This window comes from Phalaenopsis equestris, unplaced genomic scaffold (assembly GCF_001263595.1).
Source record: "Phalaenopsis equestris unplaced genomic scaffold, ASM126359v1 Scaffold000834, whole genome shotgun sequence".
Lineage (NCBI taxonomy): Eukaryota > Viridiplantae > Streptophyta > Magnoliopsida > Asparagales > Orchidaceae > Phalaenopsis > Phalaenopsis equestris.
Window position 1 is genome coordinate 781,808 of NW_018165274.1, and position 13,486 is coordinate 795,293.

At 38.0% G+C, this 13,486-nt stretch overlaps 1 protein-coding gene across 1 annotated transcript in view; it reads left to right on the top strand.

The window, feature by feature from the left end:
• The first annotated feature begins 400 nt into the window (after positions 1 to 400).
• LOC110031496 (DNA mismatch repair protein MLH3-like) overlaps positions 401 to 13,486 on the top strand; it is a 108,347-nt gene continuing 95,261 nt past the window's right edge. The window contains exon 1 of the mRNA XM_020734719.1: positions 401 to 642. The gene's annotated coding sequence lies outside the window, so the exon portion shown is untranslated. The remainder of the gene's footprint in view (positions 643 to 13,486) is intronic.

Consider the following 13,486-nt stretch of genomic DNA (forward strand, 5'->3'; position numbering starts at 1 on the left):
TATTCTATTAATAGAAAAATATACATCCAATAGGAATATTGCCTCTAGTTTACAATTGAATGCATTAAAGGCAGTATCTAAGCACTCAACATGTAGATAGACGCAACACATGAACAATTTATTATATAAAAAATACGATTAATGCTAATTCATGTCTTCCTAATTAACAGACATCGTAAAAAAAAAAAATTCCCTTCAAATCCTTCTGTTATTTTCTAAATATTACATTAAAAATATTCTGCTGTGTTACAGGAATATCCCATCTATGTTATTTGTAAATAGTAAAGTGTTATTTAAGTATTATATTTTGTGGAGTTATTGATTTTATTTGAGGCTGAAGTGCTCTTAGAAAATTCCCCGGCATTTGGTGAAAATTGAAATCAGACTAAAAGTACGCGTGGCAAAGATTCTAACCATCGTAATCCAATACGATTCGGAGTCCTGCATAATATTTTTCCGAGAATTTCTCCTCGCAATCTGCATTTCGAAACGCAGCTCTTCACAATCACACAGAAACCCTCCCCATCGCTCGCTCTCGCCAAATCAAGGACGCTTCCTCCGGCGCCATTGCACCTTTCCATCTTGGAACTACCTGTGATTCTTGCTCGCTCACTTCACTTCATTGTTAGGCGGGCGTATCAGGTAAAGACCGCGAACCCTTTTTACTTCGTATTCTTATTTTCTTTCACGTTGTTTTCCATTGTTTGAAGTTTCTGGTTCTTGAAAATGCCGAAATGAGGGTTTTTTTTGGATTATTTGTTGCTGAGTGCGGTAAATTCCATAGAGTTTTTGCTGAAATGTGGATTATCCTGTCGTCGTTGTTGTTTTCTTTTGTGTTTAAGTCTGGTTATAATCTCGTACTAAAGGAGAATGTTAATTCGGTTCATGGAATAATCTTATACCAAAGGTGAATATTGATTCAGTCCATGAAGTATATTTTGGCACTTTGCAGTTTGCATTTGACTCTCTCTAGCTTGTCCCATTGTTCAGAAATCGGAGCATTGTTTAAATTTATCATCAAGTCTCATTTACATTTCATCAGCAATCAAGGAAAATTAAATTAACTGTTCTTTCATTCTTTAATTATATTCTTCCTTCTCCTCTATCCTAAGCATTAAACGTCCCCTCTTCCACTAAGCCTCTCTTTCCATGCACCAGAGTTTGTGCTGGAAAGCTTGTGAATGACATGTTCATGTCCAATGGCATCGAGGAATAATCTTGCATAGGATCTTAAGGTCTTATAGGGTGATGTGCCTACCTCTTTTTTGTTGGGTAATGTGGAGACCCGGTCTACCGCAATTTAATTAGATTCTTAATTAAGAATCTCACCTACCGCTCACCTACCACATCCCACTTTCCGTGCAACTAGCTCCCACCTACCGCTCTCACAATTTTTATAAATAACCACTCTCTAATTTCTATAAATAATCACTCTTGGCTTGTCATAAAGTATGAAACAAGGCCAAGCCAAACCCTCTAAGAGAGAGAGAGGAAGAGAAAGAGAGATGAAGGGAAATAAAAAATTAGAGACTTTTTTGTAAACGTCGAGACGTTCGACAGTGTAATTCCTCGAAGAAATAAAATCCTCTGTATCTCCGTGGACGTAGACAAATTTGCCGTAAATTTGTGTGTCGCTCTGGTGTTTTTTTTGCGTGCAATTTTTCTCGTTTCATTTTTTCGCTTTATTGTTATCGTTTTTCACAATAACTGATATCAGAATCGTGATTTTAGTTCTAAGGAAGAGCGATGAGTAGAGAGGAAGTGATGGTATCTTGGATCGAGAAGTTCAATGACACAAAATTTGGTTACCGGAGGATGCAGATAGAGAACTACTTTTATGGGAAGAAACTTCATCTTCCGTTACTGAGAAAACGATTGGAAAAGATGGACGAGGTGGAATAAAATCTATTGGATCGATAAATTTTGTGGTTTATACTATTAACCCTGTTAAGATTAGTTGCCCACAACACCATTAAAGAAAAGACTACTGGAAATCTCATGGCGGCTCTATCAGGTATGTATGAAAAGTCATTGATGAATAACAAAGTGCATTTGATGAAAAAATTATTCAACTTGAAGATGACGGAAGGTGTGTATGTTGCTCAACACGTGAATGATTTCGACACTATCAAAAATCAGTTGTCGTATGTTGAATTTGATTTTGGCGATGAGATACGTGCGCTGATATTGTTAGCTTCATTGTCAAATAGTTGAGAAACTATGAGGATGACAGTCAACAATTCTACAAGTAAATCTAAGCTGAAATATGATGATATTCGTGATTTGATTTTAATCGAGGAGGTCCGCATGAAGGATTCTAGAGAGGCCTCGTGTTCAATTTTGACGCTGAATGTTGATTCCAGAGTGAGATCATATGATATAAACTCAAACAGAGGAAGATCAAAATTAAAGTCTGGTCAACAGAAAACCTGCTGGAATTGTGGCAAGACTGACTACATAAAAAATAACTACAAGAATCCTAAGAAGAAGGAGAATGATAATGCTAATGTTGTAACTGAAGAAATATAGGATGCGCTACTGCTGATAGTTCACAGTTCTATTGATGACTGTATACTAGATTCAAGGGCTTTCATCCATACATCTTTCCACCGAGAGTTGATGTGACTATGTTGCATGTGACTTTGGGAAGAAATATCTGACTGATAGAAAACTCTGAGCGTGATGGAGATGAGAAACGTTGATGTTGCACTCCCTAACAAGAGTAAATGAACTTTGCAAAAGGTTATACACGTTCCTGAATTAAAGAAAAACCTCTTCTCTGTTGGGCAGCTCAATGAAGGTGGTTATTCGGTGGTGTTATCAAATAACACCTGAAAGGTTACCAAATGAGCATTAATACTGGCTCGGGGTAACAAAACTGACACACTATATATGACTACATGTTTACTTAGGCGAGAACACATGAGTTAGAGGTGCATTATGAAGAAACAGAAGAAGCTCAGTTTCCTGAAAAGTGGCAGAGCGCCAAAGGCTGGAAAACCGGACCTTGTTTAGACAAATGGTAGAGAACCACAGAGCTATGAAGAAATCTTTCAAGATTAGAATTTAAGCAAGTGAGAGCTGACCAAGAATGGGGAGACAGATTCCCTGGCAGGGAATCAGAACTTCCACCAAGGAAGAAGACATTGCACAACAAATGAGTGTACTGGGTGAAAACCGCGCTTGATGATAATAAGAGGTACAAAGCTGGACTTGTTGCAAAATGCTTTCAACAGTGGTAAGATATTGCCCATGTAGTGAGAGTTGGTAGCAAATACAAGATTAACCCAAAAAAGAGCTTGGAGGCACAAAACTATGTTGATGGTGATATATTGACTGAGGGTGTTATTCTTAAGAAGTTAAAATTGTGCTCGACTTCGGTTGGTCTTCTGACATGAAGACAAGAACTTTGAGTTGCAGAGGTGGAATATATCATGTTTGAGGAAAAGGGCGGTAAAACTGGTAGATGTTACAACCAGTAGGTGATACAATCAGTGTCTCAGTCTCTAATTGAGATAATTGTTGGGTAATGTGGAGATCCGGTTCATCGCAATTTAATTAACTTCCTAATTAAGAATCTCACCTACCGCTCACCTATCTTCCCACCCACCGCTCACCTACCATTTCCCATCTACTGCTCACCTACCTCTTTCATACCGCTCTCCTGGTTTCTATAAATAGTTTCTCTTGGCTTGTCATAAAGTATGAAGCAAGACCAAGCCAAGTCTTCTAAGAGAAAAAAAGAGGAAGATAAAGAGAGAGGAAATGAAAGAAAAAATAGAGATTTTCTTGTAAACTTCGAGACACTCGACGGTATAATTCATCGAAGTAATAAAATCATCTGCAGCTCCGTGGACATAAGCAAATTTGCCGAATCACGTAAATCTGTGTGTCACCCTAGTGTTTTTCTGCGTGCAATTTTTCTCGTTTCATTTTTCGCTTTATTGTTGTTGTTTTTCACAACATGTTCCCATTAGGATTTTGGGATATTATGGAACAAGATTGTGAAAAGGTATTTTGTTTTTTTGTTAAGTAGTATTTAAGCTAAGAAGCCATGTTTTGTGTGTCCAACCCAGACACATATACTTTGGTTGTACTTAACTTACAAAGCTAGCAGAGAAGGGTCTGCCCATGGTTTTTCTTGTAAGATTAAATAGAAGCAGACACATCCAATTGTACTTGCGTTGCAGCCAAGCCAATAATGCATTTTCGAAAGGTAGTTAGAGATGCACGTGTTCTTATACTTCCACCATGGTCAAGATCATGTTGTTCGGATCCTAACTTGGTTCTTGGTGATTGGTAATCATTTGTGTGATTATGTAGACACTTGTTAACTGGTGTTCTGGTACTTCGGGTGGCCGTCTTGCTTAAAAAAAGAATGGTTAATTATACCACAAATCAATGAATTAGTATTTAATCTACTTTTTTTATCTTCATCTCTTTCATGTATTTATTACACTATTTTTTTTTATTTTTGTCATGATAATCTATCGAGTTGAAGGAACTACAAGTTCAAATGAAAATTGAATTTAAAATACTACGGAATTGTTAGAACTACTTTGACATTCAATATTTTCTTTCTATCTTATGTAAATAGATATGTATTTAGTTTTATTCATTATGTTTTGATGTTTAAAAACTATTCTATTTTTCTCTTTTATTTTATTCACAGATACAAACAAATTAAAAAAAATGACTGATTTGGGAATTCATTCAAATGCAATGGTCTAAAAAAAAGAGTGAGGAGTATTACTTTGAAGGAGTGTTATTTCATGTTCGATTTTGATCAAAATAAGATCCTTTCTACTATGTTCAAGTGCTTATGCCTACGAGCAAATTCTAAGAGTTTTTTGCTCAAGGTGTAGTTGGAGCATCTATGCAGAAGTGGTAATAGTCTTGAACAACAGATTGATGTCAGGTGCAAAAGCTGCGGTATGTCCAAATATGGTAATATGGATTGGTTTACTTCATCCATTTGTGATCTCTATTAATCTCAATTTATTTTGTATTAAGTTATTGGTTTTTTGTCTTCATTTAAAAGATTATCAAAGTTGCACCCCAATTATTATGAAACATTTCTATGGATCGGGTTTCTTTCAGACGTGGGAATTGCTTTCTTAATATCCTTTGCTAGCATTATATATCAAAGCCTAGACGCACTTCCGTTGAGAACACCATTATGTTAATGAAATCTCTTCCTCCTGTTGCTTCAATTTGCAATAAAAGAATTTATTGTCCTGTCAGAGGACAGCTTTGAAGGAAAGATGGAGGAGCAATATGAGGATTATGCACATATCAAAGTGTTTCTTAGGACATTTTTGTTAATTGACTTTATTATCATGAAATAGAAAATTTAATGACTTGCATATAAATATGAAAGGAATTATATCAATAAAATATCTATATCTGTACAATCGTCATCGGAGCAGTGTCTAAAAATTGTACTAATCGAGATACTTCAATACCAATATTGTTTTCCATTTACGTGCATGGATAACTTAGCAGTCCCCCGTTAGTACCATGAAAGAGTGATTCTATTATAGTCAAACATGCATATGCAAAGATATATATATATATATATATTAACTAGAAAGAAAGATACAAATATAATGTGTTGGAGGACCCAAACATGACACCCTGCACACACCAAAACCACATGGGTTCCAAGGCTAGAAAATACTGAAAAGTACATCGAAGACAAATAAAAAGCCTAAAAATCTGCACACACCAAAACCACAAGGGGTTCCAAAGCTAGAAAATACTGAAAAGTACATTGAAGACAAAGAAAAAACCTAAAAATGCTAAACTACATAGTATCAGGTGGCTACAGAGCAACCCAGTTTGATTTTGCCCCTGCCTCCGGTTCTAGGAAAGGAGCAAGCTAATAAGTTGGTAAGGTGATTGCCATTGCCAGTAGTAACCAATGTATCGTCCAATATGTTCATGAGCTGGAGTCAGCCTTCATTCTTCTTCTTCCTTCTGGAATAGACTTGCCATTCCTCTTCCGAAGATTCACTCACCTGATCTTGGTCTGAAGTGTGCTGGAGATGTGCAAATTGTTGAACATTAGAAGCAACTACATGTTATACCGGTTGATCTGTTATTGGATCAAAGTAGCATTCTCGTGTGTCTTGACATGAAAGTGAGTCTTTTTTCAATAACAGTGGGTGGTATAAACACAACTGTATCTGTAGCTGTGGTATGTTGTTCTTCTTCAAGAACTACGGTGTTGGGAAGAGAATCGGGTTGCATCTTCTCAACATGGATAATAGGTGGTTGTTCTTTAGCGATATTAAACCTTAAATGAGGATGCAAATGATAGCAAATAGTAGAGCTGTGACCAAACATACTACAATGAGAGCAATAAGGAGGGTGTAGTTCCTTTTCTATCTTTTGCTAATACCCGTTGTGAATAGTGCCAATCCATATCTCATCCGGAGCTGGTTGAGTGATATATCTCTGAACTAACACACAAGCCACAGTATACAAACCACTGAGGGTCTAGTGACAGCGAGTGTAGGACTATCCATCTTGAGAGATTTACCGTAAGAAGTTGCTAAAAAGTAGAGGATTTGTATGTTGAAAAGGTTTAATTTTAACCCCGGAAACTTTATCCAAACAGGAATGATAGGGGACTCCGCTTTTTGATCAATACCGACAATCCACTTCAAAATTTTCATAAAACGATTATCAGTCTTAATAGTTTTTTGAGAGAAAATGCGAGTGTAATCGACATCATGAGATAGCTGAATAAGTATGTCTACCGACAAGTAGTCTAATGTTTCAACTGCCCAATAGTTTCATAGTATCAAACTCCTTCTTAATGATCTCCAGTTTTGGGTGACCATAAAGGAATTTTCTCACTAGAGAAAAACGCCAAGAGAATGCAAGAGTACCGTTTTCAATCTCTGTGAGAGTAAGTGCAGACTTCTCATTTTTTTTCCCAAGCTTTTTAATAAAAGTTTGATCATCTCCATCTTCAAGAGTCTCGTGGAAAGATTCTCCACCTTCAAAAGTCTCGTGGAAAGATTCTGGAACATTGTAGGGCTTACCCATAACAAAACCAGGTGCTGCACCTGGAGTCGCTGGCAAGAGTATTTGGATAGGAATGAAGTGTCGAGACCATCTCTCTCACAAGATGGTCACGGTCAGAAGAGAAATAGTCTGGCGGGCCCCAAAGATGCGAGTAAAACTTCGGGTGTCGGGCTCGGTTCGTCTGGAACGAGCGACGAGACCGCTGCAAGAAATCTGCTCGCAAGAAAAAATGAGAGAAACGCCGTCGTCAATGGAGACGACGACCACAGGAGCGCTCTTCGTCGAAAAAGGTGACGACTGGGAGCGAACGACCTTCAAACAGGGAAGATAAGAGCTGCAGCTGCATGAAAACGTCTTTTGTGGGAGACACAGAAGAGAAACGAAGAAGCTAAACCCGATAAAATCACTGTCGGGAATTGCTAGGAGGCGAAACCCTAGCAGAGTCTGCCGCTGTCGACGCCATTGATATATCATCATATATATAATAATAATAATAATAATAATGATAATATTAATAATAATAATAATAATAATAATAAAAATGTCGTCTCTCACGCTCGGGTTTGCTAGGGTTTCGACCCATGTTGGACCTTAGCAACCCTTATCGAAGATCATTTCTCCGACGTCGTCTCTCTGTCGTCGTCGGCTCGCGACTTCGATGTCTCGAGTCTCGCCGTCTCTGTTCGAAGCCGATAGATCACATCTCGTCATCTCTTTCGGAGCCGACAGATCGCATCTCGTCGCCTCTGTTCGAAGTCGATAGATCGCATTGCGTTTTCCTCCTTCGTCTTCCTCCTCGCAGAAGACGACATCTCGCGTTTGACATCGTCGATTGCGGCGGAGAAGAGTCTGTGCTGATCGACAGCTTGCTGTAGAAATGGCTTCAGGACATTCCTTCGCCGCCGCCCTCGTAAGTGATAACCTCGTCTCTGCCCTTCTTTCGAATATGTTTCTGCAACGATATCACGTCAATTTTGCTTTTGGCATTGAAATCGAATTTCTCAAAAAAACTTCTCGTAAAAACTACAAACCTACAATCTTTCTCATTGAGACAGAGATCTCCACCCTAGCTGCGCTCTGCTGATTGTTCTTAGTCGGTAAGTTTCTTTATGGAAACCCTAAACTTGAGCTAATTCGAAAGGAATTTGAGCAAATGAAGCTGAAACGAGGTTGGAGGATCGGTAAATTGAATGGTCGTTACATTCTTATTCAATTATCAAATGACGAAGACTACACCCATTTGTTTGCGAGAAGAGTTCTTCGAATAGAAAACCATGTGATGAAGATTTTAAAATGGACGGTGGATTTTAACGCTCGTACTGAACCTCCTACCATTCCTGTTTGGCTGCGCTTCCCTGGCTTGAAGATCCACTTTGAAGATCCACTTTTTTGATCAATAGTTTCTCTTCGCTTTAGCGATGGTATACGGTAAACCCCTCAAAGCTGACATGCCTACAGTGAATCTGACTCGGCCTTTAGAAGCCAAAATTTTGATAGAAAATGATATTACTTCATCTTTTCCGGGAGAAATATGGATTGACACACAACATACAGCAAGCAAAACTTGTCAACGCGTCCGGAACGTCAGAATTACCCAAAAATGATACAAATTTTGTTATGTTTCGACGCACAAATAAAACACAAATTCAATATTTTATTTTTTAAAATATTAAATATTTTTTTACAAAATTTACCCCTTAACTAAAATCTAAACCCTATTTAGGCTTTCATCCGCACGCTTGAACCCTCGTTCGAGCCATCTTGGGGCTCTATCCCGCGGTGTCTCTCTTGCGTGCCCTAGCTAATCCACGCGGCATTTCTTTGCTGCCGATTGCGCTCGATGCTCGTCTCTTCGAGCTCCGCTCGACCGCGTGACCCTCCAACTACGAAGTTCCACCTGACCTGACCCTTCTTCTCTAGGCTTTTACTTCTCCTTTTACATTGTGACGTTTCAATTTCTGTTGTTCTATTTGGCAGTGAGGAGGTGGTAGATGGCTGTTTCCCCCTCTCTTCTCTATCTATCAAAGAGTTACATAAAACTCTTTTTTAGGCTGTTGAAAGTTTTTGGAGAGAAGGGAGAGATCATGTTTTGCCTGGGAAGCTTTTAGGGAAGAAAACTCTTCTAAAATCTTCTCAAAATCTGATTTTCGTGCGCTTGGGGTGTGGAGTGTTCGTAGAGAGCTGTTTACTTGACCGAAAATCCTCTCTAAGCTATATTTTCCGGATGCTTGTGGCGTGGAGCATTTGTGGTTGCCGTTTCTTGAAATCTTTAGGAGAAATATTTCTCTTGGAGTGGTTTTCCTGGAATTATCTTTCAATTTTATTTTAAATCCGCTGAAAAGAGGTATTATTCTTCTTCTCTCTATTCTATTTTATCTAGGACGGCATGTTGAGACATCTCTATCCTCTTTCAAAGGTTAATGGGGGAATGACTTAGTTTAGTTTGAAGTCTAGTTATTGATATATGCTGTAAATTATTTTTACGAGTTGGAAAATCATGTTTGAGGCTCATTTCTTGCTTCTCTTGTTGCCCCCACCCCTTGTTAGAATACATGCTGAAAATTATTTTTTTTGAATTGAAAAATCATGTTTGAGGCTCATTTCTTGCTTCTCTTGCTGCCCCTTGTTAGAATACACGCTGAAAATTATTTTTATGAATTGGAAAATCATGTTTGAGGCTCATTTCTTGCTCCTCTTGCGGCCCCTTGTTAGAATACATGCTGTAAATTGTTTTTATGAGTTGGAAAATTATGTTTGAGGCTCATTTCTTGCTTCACTTGCTGCTCCTTGTTGGAATACATGCTAGAAATTACTTTTATGATTTGAAAAATATGTTTGGAGCTCATTTCTTGCTTCTCTTGCTGCCCCTTGTTCGAATACATGTTGGAATGAAATACTGAGGTCTTTTATTATTGTTATTTTTGAATCAAGGAAGTGCTGGAATTCATTCCAATACTGAGAAATATTTGGTTTTAGGGATTCGTTACACTTATTTATTTTCTGTTATCAATTCCTTCTTAAAACATATGCTGAGGTGCAAGAAATTTTGAAGTCTAAGGCTTTATGAAATCTGATTGTTTATGGCTTTGCTTTGACCAATTTGATTAGTTCGATTTACCTGTAATGTTTCTTTGTTTTTGCTCCCTTTTACTATACTCAGTTTTGCTCATTTGCTGGGCTCGGTTTGCCCCTGTGCTGGCTCAGTTTTGCCCCTGTGCTGAGCTCGGTTTTGCCCTTTGTGCTGACTCGGTTTTGCCCCTGTGATTGAGCTCGGTTTGAGCCCCTTTTGGACCAAATTATAAATGATTTTTTTTTTTGTTCTCCCATTTGGTGGGACTCGGTTTTGGTTCGACTACCTCGTGCTGGCTTGGTTTGTCCCGTATGTTAAACTTGGCTGGGCTCCTTTTGAGTTTGTATTTTAGTTGAAATCCCTTATTGCTAGAATTATTCTTTGGACCTGGTTTCACTCTTGCCTGGAGTTGGTTTGTATTATGCATGGGTTCGGTTTTCCCTTTCTGCTGGGTTCGGGTTGGCCTTTTGCTAGGCTCAGTTTGTGCTCCTTTTGGTGAGTTATGTTGGTTAAAATTCCTTATATGTTTGGACCTTTCTTTGGACTTGGTCTACCCCTTTGGTGAGCTCGGTTTGAGCTTCTTTTGGTATTATATATTGGCTGAAATCTTTTATTGCTTAGGACTTTTTCTTGGATTTGGTTTGACACTTTTGTTGGGCATGGCTTGGTTGGGGCGTTCTCTTTAATGCTTCTCTTAAGATATGTTATTAGTAATCAAGTTTGTCATCCTAAAATTCTTGAATTTCAATACCTATCTCTATGCGGGAATGTTTAGTTTGAGCATTGTTATGGCTTATGGGATGAAAGTGGGTTCGATCTCAATGATGTATAATAGTTTGTACATTCACTCTCTTATGTATGTCAAACACAATGCAATGGTAGTACTTATGGTGGTTTCTTTATGTTGCCTTTGGGACTTTCTTCTTGGCCCTGACCCATAGGTCTATGCTGCCTTTGGGGGCCTTTTTCTTTGCCCCTACCCGTGGGTTTGTGTTGTGTTGGGTTCCTCCTTGCCATTTGTGGCCGTGAGTTGCTTATCCTGGTCTAACCCGTGAGCCTTGCTGCAGCATTTCTTTGGTGTTGTGACATGGTTCAGGCTCGTTTTTTTTTTTCTTTTTGCTGCCTCCCTCATGGCCTTGCTCGTGAGCTGCTCTAGGCTGTTTGGTGGTTGCTTTTGCGATCATTTTTGTCCCTTTTATGGGCCTTACCCGAGAGCATATATTTGGTTTCTTTTATGTAATGTTGGATTTAGATCTCATTGTAAACTTTTGATGAAGGATGAAAGTAAATTATTTTGACATTACTGTGATTTTCTGGAAGGTTAGAGAGTTATTTCTTCTATTGGTTAATGTTCTTTTTTTTGTGAAATTTAAAGGGCTTGTACAATTTCATTTGGAGGAAACATAAGGTCGATGCAAATTGAATTCATGAAGGGTTTGGAAATTCATAAAGTTGTCGTTTGGAAAAGACACCCTTCTTGGGTTGATCCAATTATAAAAAGTTGAGAAAATGATATCCTTCTAGAATTGATTCAAGGATCTTAGGCCCTCTTTTCTAGGTCTTTTTGCCACAATTTTGAGGACTGATTCATCATCTGTCTCTTCGATGTTTTAGGTGAATCAGTGCCTCCTCTATCTCATCCCCATTTTTATTTTATTTCCTTGCTTCTTGGTTCGGTTTTCTGTGCTTATGTCCGATACATAAGTGCTCGTGTATAGCCTTTTGCTATATGTGAAACCATCAAGCAAGACCGCAAGTAGATCGATTTTGTTTTGGGGCATAGGGCGATGATGACAAAGACACGCCGGTGGTAGAGCAGAATGATATCTCATCTTATAACACCAGGACTCAATTCTGAAACCTGAGACCTGATGAATGAAAGTATCATTCACCGACACAAGACTAGAGGGGGACCCATACGTTCTTAGGTCGTTGGTAGTCTTAGACCCGATGACGTGATCGACTTGTGGACTATACATTTTAAAATTGATAAGAACAGATATAATATTTATGAAAAAATATTTTCATTACAAAATTAAATACAATTTTCCTTTTGTATGCTTGAAACACATGTGCATGCTAAAACTTAACTTTTAAAATATGTCACGTTCGGGTTGTCCACTTGTTGATCACCGATCCTGGCTAAGGAGTACCCTCTTAAGTTAGGTTCAGTAGGATATTCTTCTAGTGGAGTGACGGACTTTATACATCCGGGTGACCGAGTAGCCTTCGACGACCCTCGAGTATAAATATATATTTTAGCCTAGCCTCGACCCAAGTGCTTGCGGTCCCCTCTTTTCAGACTTTTTTGTATGTTTTTCTTGAAATTTTTGGACAAAACACTCGTGGTCTTTTTTTCTGGATTTTCCCGAGGTTTTTGATAGTTCTATTTGGATTGTTATTTGTCAATTTTTTCGAACCTTCCGTCGTGAATTTATTTGTCGATTTTCTCGAAGCTTCCAAGCAATGTTTTTTTTATTTATACAGTGAATAATAGTTAGCTTAAAAGAGCAGCAGACTTCCCAAATTTACAAGTGTGATTTACATTGCATCATTTTTATTTTCTAGCATTTTGTATTACTTTCGTAGCATGTTATGCACATCATACTATTCTTTCAGCATGCTATAGTGTTCTTCCTCTTTTCTGTACATTATACTGTTCTTTTCTTTTATACTGCATGCTTAATCATTTTGTTACACACTATACCTTAGTTTAGGAAAACCTAGTGGTTATATAGGATTAACATTAAACATGGAGGTCCTAATACAAAGAGCTTTGGAGCGAATACCATGAGCAACACAACGTGGAACAACTTCAAGATGGATTTGCAACATCAAAACACTTTCACATTCAAACCGAACACTTTCCTTAGTTTAAATAACAACCCATAAGAGGTCGAGGTGGTTTACCTAGCACAACGTAAACCCTCACATATCACTTTTAGGCTTTTACACAACCCTGTTGTGCAATTATAAGTCCTAACACTTTAGGATTCCGAGGTTACCGTACGATATGGTGTAAATCTTCCTATCTTTTTAGGCTATTTGCACGATCAGATATCGTACAAATATAAGTTCTAAATTTTAAATAAATTACAGGATTAAACATTAAATAACATCATTTCAAAGACATAGAACCAAACTATAAGATAGCCGAACATTATGATAGTTGGGACATCCACGGGGTTTCCCCAGGATCTGTGATGTCTCATATTATTCATTCCTTTGAATTCCTTAAGATAATTGTTTTTATTTTGAGTCACTCCAATTTGATTTTCCTATGTCCAATCGTGAAAACCTAAACTTTGAAATCTTGAAGGCAAAACCACTGATCTTAATCGAGAGTTTTCTTAAGTGACCCCGGTCATTTAAGATGTAATT